The sequence below is a fragment of the Diabrotica undecimpunctata genome, chromosome 4 (genome assembly GCF_040954645.1).
Source record: "Diabrotica undecimpunctata isolate CICGRU chromosome 4, icDiaUnde3, whole genome shotgun sequence".
NCBI classification, from domain to species: domain Eukaryota; kingdom Metazoa; phylum Arthropoda; class Insecta; order Coleoptera; family Chrysomelidae; genus Diabrotica; species Diabrotica undecimpunctata.
In genome coordinates this window covers 11,444,212-11,470,521 of record NC_092806.1, presented here as the reverse complement: position 1 = coordinate 11,470,521, position 26,310 = coordinate 11,444,212, and the positions used below count along the sequence as shown (strand labels likewise).

The 26,310-nt window shown below is 30.9% G+C and overlaps 1 protein-coding gene across 2 annotated transcripts in view; it reads right to left on the bottom strand.

The window, feature by feature from the left end:
• Positions 1 to 26,310, bottom strand: part of LOC140439164 (1-phosphatidylinositol 4,5-bisphosphate phosphodiesterase epsilon-1-like) — a 579,894-nt gene that overhangs the window by 364,633 nt on the left and 188,951 nt on the right. For both annotated transcript variants that reach the window (XM_072528894.1, XM_072528893.1), the window contains exon 5: positions 14,627 to 14,656. The gene's annotated coding sequence lies outside the window, so the exon portion shown is untranslated. The remainder of the gene's footprint in view (positions 1 to 14,626; positions 14,657 to 26,310) is intronic.

Sequence of the window (26,310 nt, the reverse complement as noted above, 5' to 3'; positions counted from 1 at the left end):
GAAATATTTGGTTACGTCAAGAGTTCCTTAGGGCAGCAACCTATAACCACTTTTTATTTGCTTGCTTTATAAATGATCTTTCTAACTGTCTCAAATTTTAGCTTGCTTAATGTTGGCAGGTGATTTTAAGGTGTTTAGAGTTGTAGAAAAACAATGTAATTGCCAACTATTACAACTAGATTTAAATGGAGTATTTAATTTGTTTCAGATAAATGGATTGTATCTAAATGTTGAGAAGTTTTCAGTGATGACCTTCAAACGCAACAGGAACTTTTTAAAAATGACTTACGATATCAATAACAGAGAATGGCCTAGAAATATAGTATGTAAAGATCTTGGTGTGAATTTTCAACACAATTTGCACTTCAATAAGGCATTTAGGATATTAGGATTTGTAATTACAAACACAAAACATTTTAAGATGATAGATAGCATAATTAAATTATATATCTCCTTGATTGAACCACACCTCGAGTGTGCTTCTATAGTTTGAGCACCTCATGCAGTAGTAAATATAGATATAGTTGCAAATGCAGAAATACATCGTTCAGAATAAGTTCCCAAAAATCAGTGAATAGTTTAAAAATTAGAAATATTGGTGCAAAATAGCTGGTTTCTGTACACGATCAAACAATATTTCATTTTGACAGGGTGTAGTCAGAAAATTCTTTTCATTTGCGGAACTTTAGGATTTAATAAATACGATGACATAGAAAAATCTAAATACGGTACCAGACCAGAACAGCACCAGATCCACACTGCCTAAATATCGTGATATTTACGTCCTTGTGGTGCCTTATCCAATTTGAAAGTAGCTGCTTCTCTGGATAAATCTGATAAATCTGTATTTCATATTACCAAATGTACATAGAATTATTCCTGAGATTTCTTTGAACTCAGAAGATTCATAAAATTCCTATGGTTATAATAGAAGAGCCTGAAATTAGTGAAAATGTTGAAGATTATTTCAAGTTATTTTTGACAAATGAAGGCATTATTTTGAAATAAGACAGATATGTGCGATTCAGAACTTTACAATATTTTCAGTTGAACGAACTGTACCTTATGATACAGTTCTAGATCGTAAGAAAGAAAATCAAAGAAATGATCTTTCAAATAATTGATGGATTCGACCGTTACTTGATGGAAATTCATTTTATGTAACAATAAAACACTGAAAACTTTGATTGCCTTTCTCAAGTGATCTGTTTTTGGCATTTGTTTACACTTTATAGTCTCTAATGAAATAGGTTGAGGAGGGGAGAACTGTTTGTCTCAAGCTGGTCATTCAGAATTATATCTGTGTTTTTTAATTTGTTGATTTCCATAGATTCTAACAAAGATAGCTTAAGGCCTTTATTTTGAATGCGGAGAATTTTAAATTCGTCATTAAAAGAATGATTATGATCTAGAAGGTGAAGTGCGTATGTAGAATCTGTTTTTCTATTATTGAAAGCCCTTTTATGTTCTGCTATTCGTTTATTAAAATTTATACCTGTTTGACCAATGTAAGTTTTTGGGCAGTCGCCACATTTAAGTTTGTACACACCACTGTGTAAGTGTTTTTTATGTTGGCTCTTGTTGTTTTTAATATATTTGCCTAGTTTGTTATTTGTTCTGAAAGCTGGTGTTATTCCTTTCTTTTTTATGTGTTTGGCTATTTTTGTTGATATTTTGCCTGTATATGTAATCGAGCAGAAGGTACTGGGTTTTTTCTCTGGTGGTGGAAATCAGTTCACTTCAAACAGTTTTTATATTGGTGGAGATACGTAGACGACGTACTGGTATGTTTCACAGGAACTAACAGGCAACTCGACCAATTTTTATCGTATATTAATTCTCTTCATAGACATATTGAATTTACAATAGAAACAGAACAAAATCAATCCATAAATTTTTTAGATTTAAAAATTACCAAACTTAAAAACAAACATGACTTCTCCATATTTCATAAACCTACCCATACTGACACGACTATTCACAATTCATCATCCCATCCCACACAACATAAACTGGCAGCCTATCATAGTATGTTACATACATTAACAGCAATTCCTATGTCAAAATACAATTTTGAGACAGAATTTAATACCATTAAGCAAATAGCAGTAAACAATGGATACAACGAACAAACAATTAATAAAATGTTAAATCAAAAACTACACAAGAAAGCCCTGAACTTAGTATTTCCACCACCAGAGAAAAAACCCAGTACCTTCTGCTCGATTACATATACAGGCAAAATATCAACAAAAATAGCCAAACACATAAAAAAGAAAGGAATAACACCAGCTTTCAGAACAAATAACAACCTAGGCAAATATATTAAAAACAACAAGAGCCAACATAAAAAACACTTACACAGTGGTGTGTACAAACTTAAATGTGGCGACTGCCCAAAAACTTACATTGGTCAAACAGGTAGAAATTTTAATAAACGAATAGCAGAACATAAAAGGGCTTTCAATAATAGAAAAACAGATTCTACATACGCACTTCACCTACTAAATCATAATCATTCTTTTAATGACGAATTTAAAATTCTCCACATTCAAAATAAAGGCCTTAAGCTATCTTTGTTAGAATCTATGGAAATCAACAAATTAAAAAACACAGATATAATTCTGAATGACCATCTCGAGACAAACAGTTCTCCCCTCCTCAACCTATTTCATTAGAGACTATAAAGTGTAAACCCATGCCAAAAACAGATCACTTGAGAAAGGCAATCAGCCGAAACAGCTGTAGTGATAAGAATTTAAAATAAATTTTGTGGAAGTTTTGAAAACAAAGTTTTCAGTGTTTTATTGTTACATAAAATGATCTTTCGTTACCTTTAAAAAGACTATGACAATAAAATTAATAAGAATAAAATGGCATGATTGTAAAAAAAGGCATTTTAAAGTAATAGCAAAATAAGATGAGAAAAACAAGTGAAAACCAAAATGTCAAAGTATGTTTAAATGTAATAAAAATTTTATTTTACCCATTTTTCCCTACATACTAAATTATTAAAACACAGTCAACCACATTGCCACAAATCAATTCTACACAATAAACCTCACACGCTTTAATTTGAAAACAAATTAGACCAAGAATAGACTAATATCTATCGACTACTCCGTAACCTTTTTCATTGTCGTAGGTACATCCATCTTGTAAATTATTCAAAGGTGCGTGAGGGTCCTAAATCGCTTTCGGATCCATTTCCGGCTTTTATATTGAGGAATTCAGCTTTATACGTAGTAACTTTCCCTAATGTATTATAATTGATACTTGCGTGTCGGTATCTTCTATAAGAAATTGCCAAATGTGGGTCAAAAGATGTATTGTAATATAATATTTGTATGTTCAAAATTATATGTTATTATGCTAGTTATTGCTGTACCTGTCGAAATGTCGAAAATGACTCAATTTGTTGAGATATCCTTACAATTTGGGCGCAATAAAATGTTTTTTATATAGTAAAAACAAATCACAATAAATGATGAGGAAAACCAGTCATCGGGAAACCGTTTTTATAATAAAAAGATTTTGTGTCAGTTCGAAAAAGTGTTTTGCTATTAACTCTAGAATTGCTCTATGAACTGCATCAAAACCTGGCTTTATCATGTTGTATATTTGAGATTTATTTAAGATCAATATTAGGTTATCACAATATTGTAGCAACATAAACGTTGGTGATGTTTGAGGCACACCAAATGAATGAGGTTGCGTTGCTCAGAATCGGCTCAGATGTGGGCGTTGTGGGCGGATTTAGTTAAACCCTTTTTGTATTAAATTAAACTTTACTTTTGATAACTACACAAAGATACTTTTGTTTTCCGAAAAATGCTCAAATAAAACTAAACAATAAACTTCACCTCTTTTACGAGCTAAAAATTCGAGTAAGGGCTGGACGCCCTGAATTTAACTTTCTTCTTCAAAATATGGCTACTAAATCCTCTCAATTCTCCCACCACATTGCAATTTTGGCGGACACACATATCTCCCCATTTGCTCTTAATAATATTCTCAAGGCGAAAAATTTGACTTTCACTTCAAATTAAATCTTTATCGACCGCCGATTACTCAGATTCTCACAATGATCTTAATATAAAATTCCAATATACGCTATTTGTTCTTGTCTGTTAAGCACAAATTTTACTGAGGAAATATTGTAAAATGAATATAACTGCTGTAATTAAATCTTGTACAAATAAACACCTACAAGTTGCCTTCCCTTTCGAAATTAAAATGTTTATGATAAAAAAAGTTACCGTTTAAATTTATAACCAGACGACGCCTTATGGAAGGTCGAACAAAAGTAAATGCATTTTGAATTAAATCAAGTTAAAGGTTTTTGGGATATGGGAATTAACATTTTTTACATTTTTTTAAAATATGATAATACCACTTCGTCCCATTTCATTTTATTTAATTGTTCTTCTTTTCAAAAATCAACACCATCTTGTACTGGTACGTATGTATATTAAACTTTTCTAGCATGTGCCATTAATTTATCATTATCATCATGTAGCGCTACAAAGCGCGATGGGTCTTGGATGTCCAAACAACTTTTTTCCAAAATGCTCGGTCTTCCATCAATCTGTTTCTTCCATCAATTGTATTCTTCGACGACTAGGTGGTTTTTTTCCTGTACGAAACCTCTCCCAAGTTGTTTTATTCATATGTTTGTTAATATTATATATTGGCTTGTGTTTACATCGTAGTAAAGTCCAAAAAGTATTTTTCTTTCAAAACGTCTGCATCTATATGTTATTATAGGTCTGACAATGGATTTGTGGATTTTTTATGTCCTTGTTAAGCTTTTAATTTTTAAACTTAACTAATGCATACATAGTTTAGTTTGCAGCCTGGATTCTATTTCTTATGTCTTTAGTGATATAATTCTCAGCGATTTTTATTGCTCCAAGATATTTAAAACGTTGAACTCTTTTAAAATTAACATGTTGACTGTGATGCTTGGTTCAATTCTGACCTTTTGACCCGTTTTGTTTACTCACATGTTTTTGTTTTTCTCTTCATTGGTTATAAGTCTAACTTTTCCTATTGCTCCCAAAAAAGATGTTGGAATGGACTCCACAGGAAAAGAGAAAACTAGGCAGATCAGCTACAGTATGACTACACAGAATCACTAACGCAACGTAAAAAAGAAATTTAAGTGTAAAGAGTTAAATGAGAAAAGTTAAGTGAGAAATGTAAGCGTATAAATTAGAGCTTTATACGCAACGATTTCTGTAGTCAAATTTGGTAGTCTAAAACAACTGACCTTACTAGTTTTTTAACTTACTACAACTAGTATTAGAATCATCTGTGTAGTATCGTCGTATTGGCCAATATCCTTGCTATCCTTTATGTCAAAACTGTTTGAAAAGCTTTTGCTCAAGAGGCTGAAACCTATTATTGAAGAAAGACAACTTATTCAACATTCTACAATTGATCAAGTCCACCGAATTACGGACGTGATCGAAAGATCACTTAAAGAAAAAAATATTTACTTAGCATTATTTCTGGATATAGCACAGACCTTTGATAAGGTCTGGCAAGAAAGATTCGAGCATAAGAAAAAAATGGCCCTTCCTGTCCAATACTCAAAGATCTTAATTGCATATGTGTTACAGAGATCTTTCAGGATTAAGCAGGAGGATGCTTATTCTGGATAAAAAAATAATTAGTGTAGGGGTACCACAAGGAAGTGTAATGGGGCCCATTCTAAATCTAATGTACATTAAAGACATGTCAGTTTCAGAGCAAAATAGTGTAGCTACGTTTGCTGATAATACGGCAATTATAACCGTTGGTGACAACGTAAGTGAATCAACAAATAAGTTACAGAATGCAATTGCCGAAGTTGAGAAGTGGACAAACAAATCGCATAATATAATAAATGTATTGAAGTCAGCACATATAGATTTTACCACCAAAAATATTGAGCATAAACCCATTATACAAAACGGGTGTACATATGTGAAATTATATTATAATTTCAAAATATGAGAACTGTGTTAAATAGGGCTGGTTTTAAATAATTAGGAGAGTTAGTAGATACAGATAATAGCCTAATCAAGTTTATAAAAAGTCTATTAATATTGCTGTAACACACACGCGCGGTAGTTATAGACATTCTAGATGTTCACTCGCGGTTGTTTCTCGTACGAGGAAAGTTGTCTTTAATAGTTTTTACAGACGTGTCTCGCGGTACTAACACTAAGATCAAGAGGTAGAGCACATTTATGTCTTTTGTCCATACGATTCAAAAGAGGAGTCGCGGTATTTTTCGCGTAACTATTAAAGAGAGAAAGGGAGTGTCTATTACCAGCGGCAGTCAACAGTCGAGAGGTAGTGCGTCTATTGCTTATGTCGGTCAACAGTCGAGTGAGAGTGCGTCTGTTGCTAGTAATTGCCAACAGTCGATAAAGAGTGTCTTTTTCGTTTTCTATTTTAAAACTGTCTGTATGTCTAAAGGATGCGGTTGAAGTGGGAGTAGAAATTATTACTTAGGGTGGAGTAATGAAAGGAATTAATACAGCAAAAAATATAACATAGTTTTATTATTAATATTACATATTAATTATCCTATAGTGCCCTACGTCAACAAGCCTTAATACCTGGGGGTGACACATGTTAAATTGAGATGGGAAACACGTGTTAAGAAAAAGTAAGAACTTAAGTTGAAATACAAAAAAAGGAATGGTTATTGGGTCGATATTTGACATTATCAATACATAATAAGCTTCGGATCTATCAACAACTTCTCAAATCGGTGTGGACTTAAAGTATCCAGTTATGGATATGTACCAGTGCATGTGAAAACCGTCACTGAGATAATAAAAAACAAGCTAAGGGCCATGAAAAAAGGTTTCATCAGCACGAAAATCTAGAGTGAAAAATCTACTAAACTAAGATATTAAAACTAAGAACGCTAAAGAGTGTAACTTAGTATTAACAGATTATGTTAGTTAAGTTAGACTAGAACTAAACTGCTTATTGGTCTTATAGACTAGATTGTAATAATGGTAACATCATATTGATGTCAAATAATAAAAAAAATCTGTGTAATAGATTTATAATCGTTAAATTGAGACAGAATTTATTGTTTTGGTATAAAACACAGTATCAAAAACTAATATAAAACAGTGATTGGCAGCATCATTGAATAGAGAAAAATAGAGAAAAAATGGGAAAAAGCTATGTACAAAAATGTATAAAATAGTAACCCTAGATAGTAATTAAATAATTTAATAATATTAACCATTTGTAATTTAAAGAAATATCAAATTCCAATTTACAATCAATCTTGTCGGTAGAATATTAACAAAATCCTCACCGTACACTTTAAATTAGTTTTCAGTATATTCGATACTTTGCAATATATCGAATATAAAGCACATACCGAACTAATATGCTTCTAAATTCATATTCTATATTGAAAAAAGTTGTATCGTTGCCGAAAGGCGACACCCTTTACAAAACTTCCATGCACGATTTAATCCATCACACTTTTTAAAGCTTGTATTTCCTGTACAAGCACCTGCAACGGATATTATAGGTGGAATATTAAATATGTCAAAGATATAATGCGAGGTTGATGGATCTGATTTTCGCGACAAAAAATATTTTTCTACAATATCAACAAAAAATAAAGAAAAATATTTTGCCGCGGGATTAAATGAAGGTAACAGAGGTTTTAACTTTTTATTAGATATTTCGTTATAAAATTAATTCTTTGACAAGGATTTGTCTCATCTAATTCTTAGTTTATTAGAAAAGAAACGTGCTTGTTTTATCATGATTGAGGGGAGGTCTTCATGTTGAAAGCAACCGGTTTTTTTATTAATGCAATTAGGACGCTTTTTAATCTCAATGTTTTCTTGGATAAGTATTGGTTTATAGAAATGAATATAAGATATATGAGACTATACAAATCATAAATCCGATGTTTAGGCAGAGAATATTTTCAAAGATTTGGTAGGAATTTCAGGTTTAAAATTATAGGCATGCTTATCATTGCGCCGAGCTTTCGACATCCTCTTTCTTCAGGGCTTCCGAGGTATAAGTCTCCCGAGCCCCCAGACACTACTACCTGATCAATATTCAATGCATTACTGGTAATGGAAATAGGGGAAAGGTCATTTACACTGTCGATGGTGACGTGTTTTTGGTGGACGTTGGCGTAGGGGCCAGCGTGGAGATTGGCGCGGGAATTGGCGTGAAGGTTAGTGCGAACATTTCTGACAGTAGGATTTTGATTGACAAGTGGGGTGGACGGTATTTTCTTTATGAGAGGTCTCCAAGTCAAAGGTAATCGTATGCCGTAATTTCTTTTATCGAGACAATTTGGTCTTTTTTTAATTTCTATCGATTTTCGTATAATTTTTGGTTTATAGAAGCGGATGGGGGCTATGGTTCTATAGTCTTTAAAATCAATTTTGTGATCTGTATGAAGAGAGTATGAAGAGTATTAAATAGAGTCGGAATTGTGAACAGAAATGGAATGTTCATAGATCCTATTTTGGATTCAACGATTTGTTTGGCCTATATAGGATCGGGGGCAGTCTGTACAAGGAATTTTATAAACTCCGTGTTGTATATTTGGAATGTTGTCTTTGATTGATCGGGCAAGAGATAAAAATTTTTGGGGGTAAATATTGTTTTTATTCCTCTTGTTTTTAGAATTTTGTCGATTTTGTCAGTGACACCTTTGATGTGAGAAAGAAAAGCTTTCGTATGATGAGGGTCTGCGTCTTTGGGTTGAGATTTAATGGGAAATTAATGTCTGTGAATGCTCCTAGTGATGTGATTTTCACGATAACCGTTTTGAATGAGGGCTTATTTTAAACTGGAGAGTTCAGCGAGTCTACTTGCATCATCGCAAAGGCGTATTGATCTGGAGACAAGCGTATTCATGACTAAATTAACTTGTACAGGGTGATATTGAGAGTTTGCATGCAAGTAACGATTGGTATAGGTGGGTTTTCGATAAACAGAGTGATGAAAACTTTTCATCACTCTTTTTTCTTTATGATAACGTCGAGAAACGGTAGGAAAACTGGATACTAGGATATATACCACTCAGATGGGTTTGAAAAGACACACAATCATCCCTGTCATGGGGCCAAATGACGAATGTATCGTCAACACATCGTAGCCAACATGGGGGTTTGCGCATTGATGTAGATAGTGCTCGGGTCTCGAAGTATTCCATAAAGATATTAGCAATTACTGGAGAAGGTGGGGAGCCCATTGGGGCACCATTTGATATAGATAAGTGTTCTTGCTGGATACTATATTTAGTTTTTGACATGTTTAGAGTTGCGTCTATAGGAATTTTTGTAAAGAGTGAAAGGATATCGAAAGTTACGAGAATTTTCGGCAAGAGGTTCTAGAGTTTTTGCCAATGGTTGCGTATGGCAGTTGTATGTACTGACAATCTTTAAGGAATATGACCGTTTAAATTATTATAAAAAAAAATGCACTCGTAAGATTTTACCGTTACAGATCTTTTAAAGGTAAGATCATTTACTTAATTGTTTCTCATATTAGATGTATCGCTAATAACACTCTTTTAGATGAACTGATGATGCTCATGAGGCAAATACCAGTAGAAAGAAGTTCAAAAGGAAGACCCAAACGTAGATACATGGAACAAGTGGAACAAGATCTGAAAACACTTAAGATTACCAACTGGAAAAACAAAGCAAGAAACAGAACAGAATGGCGGAAAATCCTAGAACAAGCCAGGACTCAGAAAGGGTTGTCGAGCTACTGACGATGATGATGATGCTCATTAAACAGTGGGCGAAACGTCTTCATTAAATAGATAAAGTAGCACAACTCTTGTCTTTTTTATCTTCAAATTGACCGAAAACATCCCATTCACTTACGAGTGCACTTTATATATATATATATATATATATATATATATATATATATATATATATATATATATATATATATATATATATATATATATATATATATATGTGTGTGTGTGTGTGTGTATCTGTAATCATTCAGTTTATAAGGATCATGCTGTGTCTGTCGTTATTTTATCTTTGGGTTATAAGCAGAGAATTTTTAAAGTGTGTGCCTCTTAAGGGAAAAGGTGTTAAAGTGGAAAATTAAATGCCCGAGGGCCGCTTTGAAATTAAAAATTAACCTGGCACAGCATCTTTTTTCATACTTGTAAATTTCTGAAAGCATTAGACTGTATGAAAATTTCGTGATAATTACATGATCCAATACAGAACTATTTCAAAAGAAGGATCTTATTTATCAGAGTTGTAGGTAAAATTTTTGTATTCAATAAATATTTCTGTTACCTGATTTGATAAAAAAGAGCAAAAACCAGTACATTTTATTATTACGGTTTAACTAGAACATTTTTAAAGTGAAATGTTTGGACGCCTCGGGAAAGAAGGTGTTAAAGTATAAAATTAAATGGCCAAGGGGCAGTTTAAAATTAAAACTTGAGTCGACGGCACATTTTCTGTGATTTGCTAGCTTCAGTAATATTATATCCTGTAGGAAAATTACTGAGTAATTACATGGTCTAGTACGGAGATTTTGCAGGGGAAGAATCTTTTTTTAGTGTTTAATTTGTATTCAATAAATATTTGCGTCGTCTGAAATATTACATAAAAATTCTGTTTTTCCCAATCTCAACCATTTTTTAGAGAGGTAAATATTAAAATGTTTACTTTGCTAATATAATTTTCGTTGTTAGCTTTTGCGAAATGTAAATAAAAAAATATTAGACTCTGACAGACTCGAATTTTCTTCGCGTCAGATTTCAACTCCCTAATATAACATGGTAGAAGCTATACATACACGCTAAAACAAGTGATAGAGAAAACATACGAATACGACAAAGAAACTTTTATACTTTTCCTAAATTTTAAACAGGCGTTTGACGAACTAAATAGAAGAAAAATACGACCGTAAGACCAGTATTAGTAGATGCTGTAGAAACATTTACACTAACAGCAAGAGAGGAAGAGAAATTAAAAGTTTTTGAGAACAAGATTATCAGAAAAATACTGGAACCAAAAAGAGAGAACAAAGAGATTGCAAGACAATGGACGAATCACAAAATACAAGAATGTATGAGTCAAAAGCACATAGTTAGTGCAATAAAAGCATAAAGAATTAGATGGTATGGACACGAAATGAGAAGAGAGAAGAGAAATCCGTAAAGACTTTTACCAAAATGGAAGAAGACTTAGGAAGTACGGAAATTGGATATATAAAATAGACAATCAAAGAGAGAGAAGAATGGATAAAAGTAGTGAAAACAGCACCAGAAACTGTAAAACTAAACCCAGAATGGGATGATCCCGTCTCAGAAAAAGGATCTTCAAGTAAAAACAACTTCAGCTGCTTTCGGGACGTATAGCTTGTATATATAATAAAGCATAATGCAGTTGACAATATTGTGAGAAGCTACAGTCATGGACCGACAAATAAAAAATGAGAAAGTTTATTCCAGTGCCAAAAGAGGTCAAAAATGTCAATTTCATGTAACGTTTACACACTGAATGATCCTGGAGAATTCATCTAAGGACGTCATTACCTTAACAAAAACATACCCAGGCGCAGATGCCTTTTGAGATATCATTATTTTAGTAGTGCTTATCAACATAGATTTAGAAAAAAGTAAGAAAGAACTTAGTGAAAAAAAAGTCACCAAAATAGCTGACGTCTACACCAACCATAGAAGAGAAGATTACTGGAATGATTGGTAGAAATATTTTAAATTCAATATGAAAAGAAGTGAAAATTGATCACAAAATGACAGATGATGCAAAAAGATGCAAAAAATTTGTAAACATCGCAATACGAAAGCCAGATTTTGATCGAGCCTAAAGACATATAATGAGTATTTGGACTTTCTAAAACAAGTCTTTATTTACTGCAGATCTTTTTTATTTTTTATTGTTTCTCAGTTCTATAAGTTTTTAATGGACATGGGATTTTAGTATAAACAATTAAATATCATTTATGTTAACACATTATTTATTTTTCATTCATTTGTAATCAAACCGATCAACGGGCTTTAGAGTAAATAACAAATAGCATCATTAGAGTTATTGGAATAGCCCTAAATGAATATTTACGTCCATATTATTATTCTATTTCGTTTGAAGTGGTTTTGTAAATGTATTTAAAATTTCAGTTATTTAATTCAAAGGTATTTTAATTAAATGAAGCAATTTACACAAATGTCGAGTTTTGTCACTGGATTCTTATTTCGTTAAATAGAAAAATCAACAAATGGAACAAATAAAGGTGAATGGATTATTATTTGTTTGGATTTATATAACTAAGTGTACAAAACAAATATACTAAATGTATTAACATATAACATATAATCCCAAGCATTACAATTATAAGTCATTTTTTTGTCCGTAATTGTATTCTAAACCTAAGTCTATTTTGCTTAGTAAACAATATAGATTCCGCAGAGGCCTTGGATCATTAGATGTAGTAACAGAGTTAGAGATATATAAATTGCTTTGCTAAAAATGAGTATCTAGGTTGTTTATTTCTAGATATATTATGATGCAGTAATCTTATAACACTTATATATATATATATATATATATATATATATATATATATATAATACTCTTAAATATATAATTTGTTCACTTGGTTTCAATAATAAAATATGTGATAATATATTAAATTAATATATTTAATTAAATTATACGGAACAAGAGTTATCAAACAATGTTACCCCTCAACAAAAGCTTTTATCGTTTGTCCGATTTGTTAAAGATAACAAATCCCAAAAACGGAACTCATAAAATTCCTCTTGAGCAGACTGCTCACTCTCTTACATAGGCCAAACCAATCGTAGAATCAAAAATAGGATCTATGAACATTCCATTTCTGTTCTCAGTTTCGATGCAATTTTAGCAATAAGACAATATCGTCTCCATACAGTTCAAAAATTTGATTTTGAAAACTCTGAGAACCCTATTCGTTGCTATAAACCAGAGAAACTATAGAAATCGAAAAACTGTCGAATTCTCTCAATAAAAGAAATGAAGGCACCGGGTTGCCATGGATATCTCTCCTAAGGAAAACGTCGTCCGCTTTGTCTACCAATCCAATTCCCGCTATCAAGAATCTTCTCTCCGACTCCCACCCAAACGCCACGTTAGTGAACCATGTCACCATAGACGGTATCAATGGACCTTCCAGTGATCAGTAATCGGTATAGTGACTAGATCCAGTGGCTTAGTAGATGAAATCCCAGAAGCGCTGATGAAGACTTCAGAATGGAAGTCGAAAGCTCGTTGTAATGAAAATCGACATAATCACTCATATCATTATTATTTTCAGCGTATTATATAAAGTAAGATGTAGCCTCACTTACATATTCGTTCTTCATTTCTGCTCACGATGGTCTAATATTCGCTTTTCTATGCCATGATGTACCGGCTTTATTCCTTATGTCCTAGTATTATCTTAAATTTGGACTTCTACTTGGTCTCCTGACGTCTCTTCTATACTGCAATGTAATTCTAGTGGACCATCCATTGTCAGTTCGTCTTACTAAATGTCCCACATATTGGTGATTTGAAGATTGAATTCTCTTGAAATTCTTAGTTTTGTCAGTGACCTTGGTTTTCTGTCTAATCCATTCTATAATTTTTGATCTCTCTTTTTTATACCTAACACATAGGCCAACTTTATTACTAGCTGCATTTAGGTCGCTTTTCAGTGTTTGTAGTTCTGCAGGATTATTATCAAGGGGAACGATGTCGTCTGCAAATCTTTGCAAACGGCTGAGATATTCTCATCAATAGATAGGCCTTTGTTCTGGCAGTTCAATTTGCTATATCTATTTTTTAGAGTTGCAGTGGTGATATTGCATCTCCATTTTTAATGGCTGGTTAATTAAGGCTGTATTTCATATTCTTTAGCTCTACTTATTAGTTCTTTAAACGTATGGATCTATTCCAGGGTAGTGAATTCACTTCTGAAGCCAGCTTATTCTTTATAGGTCTCTAGTTTCTAAAATTCTTCTTACTACCTTTCTTTTAAATCAAAATTGAAAGATTGTAATAAAAATTACATTTTGCTTTGGTTTTAAGATTTTCATTTACATTTCGATAACCGTTTTTAAAAAAGATTATTTTAAAATTGAGGAGGGTAATTTAACCAATTAATATTTATTAATTGGCGCTATATTATACCAATTTGACAGGTGTCTTTTTTGGCCTTGATCTGCTAGGTAAATACCCATGTTTTTAGTTAAAAATTGGAAAAACCATGTTGGTATGTTCTAGTTATTGGTGGTAATAACATTCTGTTAATGGGTTTGCTATACATTTTTCTTCATTAATTAAGATGAAGGCTGCTTCTTTAATTTTTATTTATTTCTGTTTCTTTAATGACTGTTAATGTCTGTTTCCAGTGTACACTGTGCTCATCGTTCCAGCCGTTTACATATCTAGGATCTATTGAAATCTCCAGTATACTTATTTAGCATTTCGTCTGCGAATTATCTGATACATTTTTATTATTTCCTTTATTTTTTTAATTTACAAATATCGCAATTCCCTAATTAAATTTTAAATATTATTTGTAAAAACATAACAACGGTACTTACCAAATCACTTATTGATATCAATCATTAAATCTGAAACAAAAATGAATTTATTAACATTGATACAACAGTTTTATCCTCACAAAAAAAATACTGAAATACTGATAATAGCAGCACATAAATTATCAAGAAGTGTTAGCACGATTTCACGATATACGTCACATTGATATCTGGGGGACGTATATATATTCCAGTTCTACAAAAATTGTGGTGTGTTCCTCTAGTGCTGAAAACAATTGCCAATAAATAACGTCAAAGAGTATGCTATAACGTTATTCCTGGCCCGGCATTCTAAAATTGCTCTAGTAAAGTGATATATGATCAAATTAGTCACTTCAAGTACACTGCAAAAATATCCGTTTTGATACGAGTGATGCTCTGAAGGTTTGTACCATTTTTATTTTTGAATTTTGTCAACAGTATGCTGTTAATATACGTAATAATTTTTGAAGTTATACTTCTATACGCGCGCTCCACGTTGGAAATTTGTACGGGAGTGAATCCTTTGGATTTCCTTTTGTTTATATATTTAATATTATATATTATATATACAATATTATATATATATATAATATATATATATATATATATATATATATATATATATATTATATATGTATATATATATAATATATATATATATATATTATATATATATAGTATAATATTTATTAATAATATTATTTATGTGATAGGTTTTGTATTATTTATTAAATGTTTATAATTATTTTAGACTTTCGTATTTCAAAATAATAATCTCAATAAATCACTGTATGAATGAGAACTGTCAATTTTGAAATACGTTTGTGTCATGTCTAATTGTCAAATATTTTACGTGTTTGGTTCATACGCTGGTGTATGTGAGTTCGAATCCCAATATCAATTTCCTTTTTTATTTTTGTAATATTTAAAAACCCCACGTTAATTTTATTAAATACATGTAATATACGCAAAAATGCTAAATTTTAAAATAAAATGAAAATTTACAACATAATCCGAGTTGTTGGTTTTTGAAGTTATACTTCTAGACGCGCGTTAGACTTTGGAAATTTGCACGGGAGTAACAAGCCTTGTTAGGCATGTTAAATTATAAATTAAAACTTATAAATATCTCAAGAAAGTTCAAATGTGTACTTATATACACAACAAACAACAATTAAATGTTATATTTATTGTTGTCAGATAAATTGACAGTTGTATCACCAAACAATATTGTTTTTTATTAATATTGTTATCATGGTAAATTAAACATATGCGTAAGTAAGATACGTATATTGTCATTTTTAAATACTTGTGAATATTTTATTTTAATTAAATTTATATTAATATTATTATCATGGTAAATTAAACATATATGTAAGTAAGTTATGTATACCTATTAAATGGGACTGGGACTGCCATTGGGACTGCCACACCCGTTTTTTTTTTAAATACTCCCGTCTAAATAGTAAAGTAGATGTTGCACAATATAAACCTATAATACATCCTAAAACTGAAGATCTTTTGGTTGTTAGTTTAAAATTCAAGACATAATATATAAAGTGCGTGAAATGAAAGACCATGTATATGATGTTAAACAAAATAAATAGGTTCAAAGTGGAACCAATAGCTAAGAAACTATAGTAACTATAATAATTTTAAAAAAGAACATGCATTATTTGTTTATTTAAACAAAACGTGGATTTTTGCTAAATGTAGAATAAATTTGGCAGATTTTGCCGGATAAGAGTATAAATTCCAAAAATATATCGATACTAATACTAAAGAATCGATACCATCTATTATAGTTTTGAATAATCCCCTATCCTATTCGGAAATTTTAAATAAGCAACCCAACAATTTCTGCACAGTACATAACATAAAAGAATGGTTAACGAATGAAAATATTTCATTTGCTCAGGATACTGTTACGCTGGAATTAGTACAGTTAGAGAATGGTAAATAGGCTATGTATGTTCTTGCGCAAAAAAAAATTTTTATGTCAAATTACCCCAGATCTGCGGAAAAAAGTCATCAAGTCTCCATAATAACCATGTGTTAGAGACAGACAAAGCAGCCATTTTTCCCAGATTTTCAGATAGTTTTCGAGAAGTTCTAAGGTTCATTTTGGTGAGTTTTGTCTCTTTTTGTGGTGGGGGTAAAACGGCTCGTCGGATAGAGTTAGAGATAGAGTGTTAGAGACAGACAAAGCAGCCCATTTTTCCCAGATTTTCAGATAGTTTTCGAGAAGTTCTAAAGTTCATTCTGGTGAGTTTTGTCTCTTTTTGTGGTGGGGGTAAAACGGCTCGACGGATCGTGACGTCAGAGGGCTCGTTGAAAAGGGCAGGAAGTAACGAATATGTTGGGTTAAAAAACAAACACAACGGCATTGTCAAAGGGCATTACATTGTTTATTCGTTGTTATTAGTAGTAAATAGGCTATGTATGTTATATAGAGGGAGACAGACCATTGATTTGTTGTTTTAGTCTCTGTATCCTGATTATTTTCTGTTAAAACCTATCTTACTTCCTTTTCTCCTGTATTTCTTTTTTTTAGGTGCCTTGTTCATACGAATGTTGGCGATGACCTTTGCAAATTGTTGCCTATCTTGGACTTTCCTTATTAGAATCTGAATGTCTAGGTTTGTCGCTGTCAACAAATAACATGTAGATGTATGTCTGTGATGTAACAATTTTGTATTAATATAGTGAAACTAAAAGTGCTTCTCGGGATTTTAGTCCTTTTCTGATACCAAATTGAAAAATTATAGCTTTATGACTTGTGATATAAGACTTATTAGTTAAAAATCACTGCAATTTTTGGCAACTTGACTTCTTACCACGAGAATAAAATCATATCTTAACCATGCATACATTTTGCAGGTATTATTGCAAAATTTAGTATTCGGAAAGTTATTTTGGTTAGGGAATTATCTGCAATAGACATATTTAAATATCTTTAATTTTTGTTTTCATATAACATTTGATTATAATCTTTTTAAACTTTTAATCAATAATGAAGCAATTATAAAAAAAAGTTTATTTGCTCAATACATAACCGACTTACTTTTTCCTTTTTTTTCAGGCGTGATTCTTATTGTTCTGTGTGTTCTATAAAGTTTGTGGTTAAAAATTTTGGTTACAAGACAACTGCTATTTTTTTTATAAACCAATTTCAATAAAACAAAGACGTTTCTAACAAAATCTATACTACATATCCTCTTTAAATGAAAACTGGTCTTATTTTCAAACTACTAAATTGTCTAGGAAAAAATTATAATTAAATTTCTCCGCTCAATGAGAATAATATACTGTCCTGACGACAACTTAACCCTCATTATTATGAACAATTGTGTTTTGTAGGTATGTGTTTAAATATACACAGGAATTATTAATAGAATCTATGATATTATAGTGATATGATATCTAAAATTACAAAACTATTTGAAATTGAATGAAAAAACTATGAAATTTTCTACATACGCAAAAATTTGCATTTGAACAATTTGATTAGTTTTGCAGAACTACAAATAAAAACACTATATTGGTACTCTTAATCAAACAACAGAGCATTAGAATCAAGTTCACGTGACTAAGAAGCTATAATCTTAAAAAGAAACGTTCTTTCTTTCTTTCAATATAGTGTCCAAAAATGGAGCTAGATGAAATTGGAAATAATCGTCCCATCTTAATCATTCTCATTCCCATGGCTTTAGAAAAAAAATATAGAAGTACACTAGCTATACAGAAAATTGTGAGAGATATAGTTGACAGCTTTTAGAAAAATCATTTTGTATCTTTGACATTGTGTGACTTATCCAAAGCTTTTGACTGTGTTTCGCATGAATTACTGTTGTAATAGGAGAAACACTCCTATTTTGTTCAGATCATACTTAACAAATAGAAAACAATTAGTTTTTTTAATAACTGCTATTCTGAGTTAATACTGTCGAATATGGGATGCCTCAAGGTTCGATATTAGAAACTACTTTATTTGTTATTTATCTAAACGATTTATTTCACTATACTTTACAACTCTCATTAATACCGATATTAATAGGCATAATTATAAAATAAATTAAAGTAGATAGTGATACATAAAGTAAAAACCTGATTTTTACATTATGGGTTTATGCTAAATAAAACCAGAAATCAGAATTTAATTTTTAGTTTCGATTGGAAGTATATTTCAAGAAATAGTGCTAAACTATTAGGAATCTTTCTAGATGATAATTTGAATTGGAGTGATCATACAGATAACTTAAGTTCTAGACTTGCTACAAGTATATTTTTAATACGCAACTTAGTTTATATGATTCCTAAAAGTACCCTTAGAATGTGCTACTTTAAACTATTACATAGCCATTTACAGTACTAAATAACTCTTTGGGGTAACTCGTGTCACGCAGATCGAATTTTTAAACTACAAAAAGGAGTAGTGAGGATACTTGCAAGAGCAGAGTATAGGGGACACTGTAAACCTTTTTTTTTTATTTAGGTATTATGCTACTCCCTTCACTCGATGTATATGAGACGCTGATTAAAATTTATGTCAACAAAGGTAAGTTTAACGTAAACTTCAACTTCCATGATCACGATTAGAGATTTAGATTTTAGATTGACAGAGCATAAAACATTTGACTGATGTTGGTTTGTATAACTTTTTGCCAGATGAAGTTAAAAGTCTTCACTTATTATAGTTTAAGCTTAAAATCAAATCACATTTTTTAAAACATTGTTTCTATTTAAAAATAGAGTACCTAAATAGAGCTTTAACACAATAGTCATAGTTTGGTCAGGGTATTTGCCTATTATGACGATATTTCATGTTTTCATATTTTTATTTAGTGTATTTGTTGTTTCTTAACTTGTTATTAATAAATATCTGTTTGTAATGTTTGAATTCGCAAAAACCTTTCTTAAATTTTATATGTATGTATGCAATAATTGTCACTATTCCTTTGACTTTTTTGTATATTGACTAAAATTCTATTCTATATTTTAGGCTTTCAAGTGTGCTAGAAAAGATGTGCTAAGCAATATTGGACACTTTTTGCTATAACACAAATGATAAGATATATAACAGTAATTATAGTAACAAACAAAAATTCACTACGTTTTAAAAAAGCATACGTTGTGAAAATTTTGATGCAGGAACTGTTTAAAAAAAATTAAATCTTAAGTAAAGTTAAAAAACAAGAACATAGATTAAAATTTGACTAAAAAAGAAATGAAAATCAAATAGACTAAAAGCGAAGAATGAGAATGTGGCCCAGACAAACAACAAATATACATCTGAGCAAAATATGAGGAAAATTAATCAAACATTGTGTGAACCTTTTATGTTTTTTTATTCGCATTAAACTGTATAGGTATATAATCTCCTACAGTTTAGAACCCTTATCAACACCCCTATGAACGGACTCAATTTTGTGATCTTGTTAGTTCTTTAGGAAAGGATTCTTTTTAATCATAAATTAAGATCTGGTAACCAGAAACTTTATGAATACTATTTTAACTGTGTATCTAAAGTGGAAATAAGGGATCCGCCAATTTAATATTAGACAGTCTTTCGAGTATGTTTCAGCCGAATAGGTTCAGCTGGAATGCAAGGAGTGATTTACGAAGGAAAATTTCACGGAATATATTACAAAATTGAATGCAAGGCGATGTAATTCCTATAAATAAAACATATTACAGATATTGCTAAAAATATACCATAAAAGTGTATAATTACGTATACTTAGTGTAAAATTTTTGTTACAAATTAAATAAATTGATCGTATTAAAAAAAATCCAAATATTAAACCAATTAAAAAAAAAACGATTAAAAATATAAAATCGAATAATCAGTTTTCAACGTATTTTGATTTTAATTTGAAATCAAAAATTGTTAATAAATTTTTGAAAACATTTTTTCCAATTTTGCATACCAATATCAAAATGATAGCAGCAAACTACATAAACAAGGTGACCTTTGTGGTGTGTGAAAAATTAAAACAAGGTAATTTTTGTCGTGTCTAAAAAATTTGGATATTTTTTTAACAAGCTGTAAAATATAAATATATTTTAAGAAGCAATTAGAAGTACAAATCATAAAACTATGTAAACGTTTCGATAAGCATATTTTAAAAATTGGTGAATGCTCTTAATCTACCCACCAATTTTTAGATATTATTGTAAAGCCTGGAAAATAAATTTATCCCATAATATAAATATTATACTTAATATTTCTTGAAAAACTATTGCGAATAAAAAGATTAAATGCAAGAACAATTTACTACACATTTGCCTAAATACTTTTTTAAATTTGTACAACGCGACGTTTGTATAAAAATTTTGTGGTAAAATTACAAATTCTGTATTATCGTGATCCACTTGTGACTGTTTTATATTTATTTATATTATATTTTATTTATTTTTTATATTAAACGAAATGAAAGGTAAATTACCACATTTAAACAAAATAAATAAAAAAAGATAAAAAACTATACCATATATTGTTAGTGTTTTGATTAAGTTTAACTTAACAGTCTTGATCTGTTATAAAGAACTTCAGTAGCCTGAAGTCTTTTTTATTGCATATTTCATAATTTTGAGGCTTATGCTAATTGTATTGTTCCGCTAAGATCATAAAAGATTACAGCGGAACAAAGAACTTGATTACAAAGATCAAGTTTTACTTGAACTAAATATAGGCAGTTCTAAAAGTATATAACGACTGTTGATGTTGATTTAATAACTCCAAAAAGTGCTTATTTTGGTATTATTTTGTTTTTCATATGCACATTAAAAATGCAAAAGAATGCTGACTGGGCAAGTTTCAGAACTGAAGTTGACTGGCAAATGGAACAAATTTTCTTCTCTGGAAATGTAGATAATTTTAACAAATGCATTATCGCCGCTGCTGATATTTACGTAGAAAATAGTATAATAAGTTCTACAAGAAAATTAACACCTTGGTGGAATGAACGTTGTTCAACTGACTGTTGTAAAAGAATACAAAACTGCTCTCCGTAAGTACCACTGTAACAAAAGGGACAAAAACTTTATTTGTGTTAAAAAACTTGAATCGAAGGCGAGATATATCTTAAAATAAAGTAAAAAACACTCATGGAAAAACTACATTTCCACTTTAACTTATAATAATGCCCCTTATCAAGTTTGGAAGAAAATTAATCAAATACATGGAAAAAATACGCACACAAGAATTCCATCTCTTTTACATAAAAGTAATTTAGTAACCGATGATCAACAAATCGGTTATGTAATCGCTGAGAATTTCTATTAACGATTTAAAAACAAGAATGTACTCAAAAAAAAACAAATCCTCCTGTACAATAACCTTCTAATGATATTTACAAGAATATTCACAACCCAGTCAAGTACAACTACATTCACAACTACAAATTTAATCCAAAAAGCAGTAAATGAACTAACTTCTTGGTCTATAAGCTTCCGTATTAATTTCTTTGCTGAAAAATCAAAACTACTCAAATTCAGTCGAAGAAAACACGTAGCATATTATTACCTCAAATTACATTAAATAGTAATCCGCTTACAGTAGCTAATGAACACAAGATACTAGGTTTAATTTTTGATAGTCGACTAACATAAAAACGATAGATTATAAGGTTAAAGCTAATTGCTAAACTAGAATAAATCTATTGAAATCTCTAGCAAACCATCACTGGAAAGCTGATGATGATATCCTAGTTAAGGTATACAGATCTCTCATTTACTCTCGACTGGATTATGGATGCTTTGTATATATGTCAGCATCAAAGACTTATTTAAGGACTCTTAACATTATTTAGAATGCTGCATTACAAATATGTCATGGAGCTTTCGGATCCAGTCCCGCCAAAACTTTTCGCTGTGAAAAAAGTGAACTTCCCCTTTCGTAGTGTTTTCAAATCGAAAAAAACCCTATATATAAGCATACTTACAAATTCTATAATTGTGAGCCTTACAATAAATACCACACATTATCTCAAATTTTACTTCCTCTTTCAAGACCTATTGATTTTTCAAAAATAGATACTCATATACTATCATTAACTTCTTTTTGGATTAATAACATAATTATAACAAAAATAAATCTAACAGCCAAATTCTGAGGCAGTCTTTGCTAGAACTGGTCAACACTAACTCATATGACTAGATTCTCTACACAGATGTATCTAAAACTGAGACAGGTGTCGGATATTCTGTAACAACTTTCAAATAGTATCATTGAGAAGTTCTGCCTTCCACAATCTACCTCTATTCATACAGGAGAGCTATAAGCCATCATACAAGCATTAAAAGACTTATGTAATCAAACTTAAGCCAAGAATACTGGAATACATATTCCGAAAATTTATTGGTTCATGTCATACATGAAACAACAAACTGTCTCACTTCTTTTGGAACAATAACATAACATTAATCTGGATTCCTTTACATATTGGCATTTTAGGTAATGAGACTGTTGATACAGCTGCAAAAGAAGCCATTATAACCAAATCAGGCATCAAATCTTATCAACTAGCATTAGATCTAAAACCACTTTTCAGGTCCTAAATCAAAAACTCTTGGCAAAACCAATGAAAGAATACAACCTCGAAATTATACAACATACAACCTACTATCGAAACCTTTTAGCTACCTAGCTTAAGTAGAGGAGACAAATAATTCGTTCGCATTCATATAGAATATATTCTTACACAGTGTGTCAAATACAAGCAAGAACAAAAAAATACTATATACAAGGTCTTACAAATGTGATCCTCGGCCAATTAGAACTTGTTTCGAATGTACTAGATTTTCTTCGAGAAACGAACTTGTATTACAAAATTTAGTGTTTTTTTTATTACTTTCTTGGTTACATATTCTCTTTATGGTAAATTATACTTAGTGTAATGTAAAGTGTATAGTAACAAAATCGAGCCAGTGTCAGTACCCTCGTAGTTGAGACACAAAAAACTAATAAAATAAAAAAGATGCAAAAGAGTTGTTAATGGATTAAAATGAAAGTTTTTTAACAATATGTTCTTTAAAATAATTAAGTATTTAACTGTTTTATTATACGGGATAATTCTTCTTATTGCGCTGCAATATTTCTGCATATGAGCGGTCGAACCATCTCTGGTCTTTCAGTCATGAGTTTTGGCGTATTCATATTGATCTTTTGCTCTCTACTTTACAGAAAAAATAGATACTATTAATACTAAATTACAGAGCCAAAGTTTATATTTAGTATGTGTTATCGTGTTGTGTATCAGTTATACATATTGTATAGTTTACATTCTAATTAACAATATTCTCATAAAGATTTTAAGGTACATTGGTGATAATAATATTCGTCTATGTTATTCTACTTACTTAATGTAACTTTTTAACTGTTTTTTAGGTTATCAACATAGATCAGAAACTGAGTACTGCATTTATGATGATTGTGACTTTTGTGATGCCTTTCTAGATAATCCCTGTAGTATTTTTCTTGTTCTTAAATTAAATCTCGAGGCCTTCTTAGGATACACTCAATTTTAAATTATTTTGGATACTTCTTTAAGTGTGGTGAATTATACGTTCTTGTACATCATCGTTCACTTTTTAATTTGTATCCTTTTCTTCGCTTCGCTATTCTTGGTATACTAATTGTAGCAATATATTATTGAATACATTTTTACTACTCACTATTGACTTTTATCCACCTTTACATATCTCTTGTTATATACCAAAACAATATCATGAATATTTGTCTCACAGCCTTACAAACTTCTCCAATTCTTTCCCTAAACTCAGAAATTCGTTTACCTTCTTAAAATACGAGGACAGGAAAGTTTAATCCGGCACATAGAAGCGGCATATGTTAAAAATTTATGTAAAAACATTCCACCCCGAGGCCATAAAACTGTAAAAGGCCAACGCGTAACAACGCGCTGCCTCCAACTTGCTCAGAAATTTTTTCTCATTCCAGCCCTCGCGTCTAATCAGCTTGCGTGTAAATTACGGAAAAAACGTACGAAAGAAGCGGGAACAGAAACGGGTTTGAACAGTGCTGTCCTCAAAAATTACGGAACAAAATAATATTTTATTTGTTTCGGATCGCACAATAACAACAAAATTCCAAATATTTTTATATAGAGCACAGCAGGCTTTTTCTCTTATTTTCTCTACCGGTTTCTGTCCAAACTTTTCCATATATTTTCAGTTTCCATTTCTCTCTGTCTGTTTTCTCTATCTCTAATTCTCTCTGACTTAGTCTAGGTCTTTCTCTTATCCTTTTACCTTGTGGTGTCCAATGTAGTATAAGTTTAGGTAAACGGTCTTTTGCCATTCTCTGCACTTTCTTAGTTGGTTTATTGGCTGTTCTTCGATTATTGTATGCCTGACATTCATAAGTTCTCGAGTTTTATTATTTCTATCCTTATTGACTCACTTCTATAACCTGTTGTTCTTTTATGATGTTGTTATAAATTCTGTGTATAACTTTTTTTGCTATATTGTGATCCCCGAATATGCTATTGAATTATCTAATTGCTCTTTTCCTTCGTTATTTCTGGGTTTAATAGCTTCATTATTTCGTCCATCGTTCGACCCAGATATATTACATACATTATTTTATTGTTTTGTTTCTTGTTATTATTCATCATGTCTTTGTCTATCCTATTAGAGATTAAACAGATTAAGGGAATATCTAATAACACTGCCTAACAGTATAATTTTGAAGTTTGTAAAGAAGTTAGGCTTCTGTTGATCTGGTAAAGCCTCACAAACCTATAGATTTATATCATATATCTCTCTAACAAGCGTTATTCCTACACAGCATTTATTTGCCATACATCTGCTGTTTTTGACTGGCGCTCTATTAATTTTCAGTACACTATTGACAGGTGAGAGAGTAGAGCCAGTTAATTTGACGTTTTATTACTTCGCAGCTCAGAAGATTAAATTAGTACCATTTTTTTATATCGATTCCACACATATTCGCTACAATCTAGTGCTATTGGTGTGATCACAAGTTAGCATAATGTTTACTTGGATGTTAAATACCTGTCTGCTTTGTAATTAGTGTAATTGTCTTAGTTTAGTCGATTTTTTTTTAGTCGAATATCTCGGACATATTACACGTGAAGAGAAATACACCTTGCTCCAACTGATTATGCAGGGAAAGATCCAAGGAAAGAGAAGCATAGGTAGGCGTAGAATGTCATGGCTGCGCAACCTGAGAGAGTGGTACGGATGTACATCAAGTGAACTTTTCAGAGCAGCCGTCTCATAAGTCCGAATAGCTATGATGATTGCCGACCTCCGCCGCGAAGATGGCACTTGAAGAAGAAGAGTCGATTTTTTCGATATTTAAAATACGCAGAGGGCTTGATATGAAATAAATAAGAAACTGAAGTATTTCTATCATAAAAAAATATAGTACAATGTCCTTTAGTTATTTTTCTCGTCTTAGTAAAAACTTATATATTCTTTTTAATGAGATCTTTATAGATAAATCGTCAGAACAAAACGTGAATTTCAAATCAAGACCTACAAATTGTGACTATATTATACGGATAAACTATTATTACTATAAAACAAATAAGGGCAGAGGAATTAGCTCCTATTACATCTAAAACAAAGCAAAATATCATTATAAAACTAATAAAAATTATAAAGCTACAATAAAGTATATCAAACAAAATTGTGAAACAGTTTGGACGAAAGTTTAT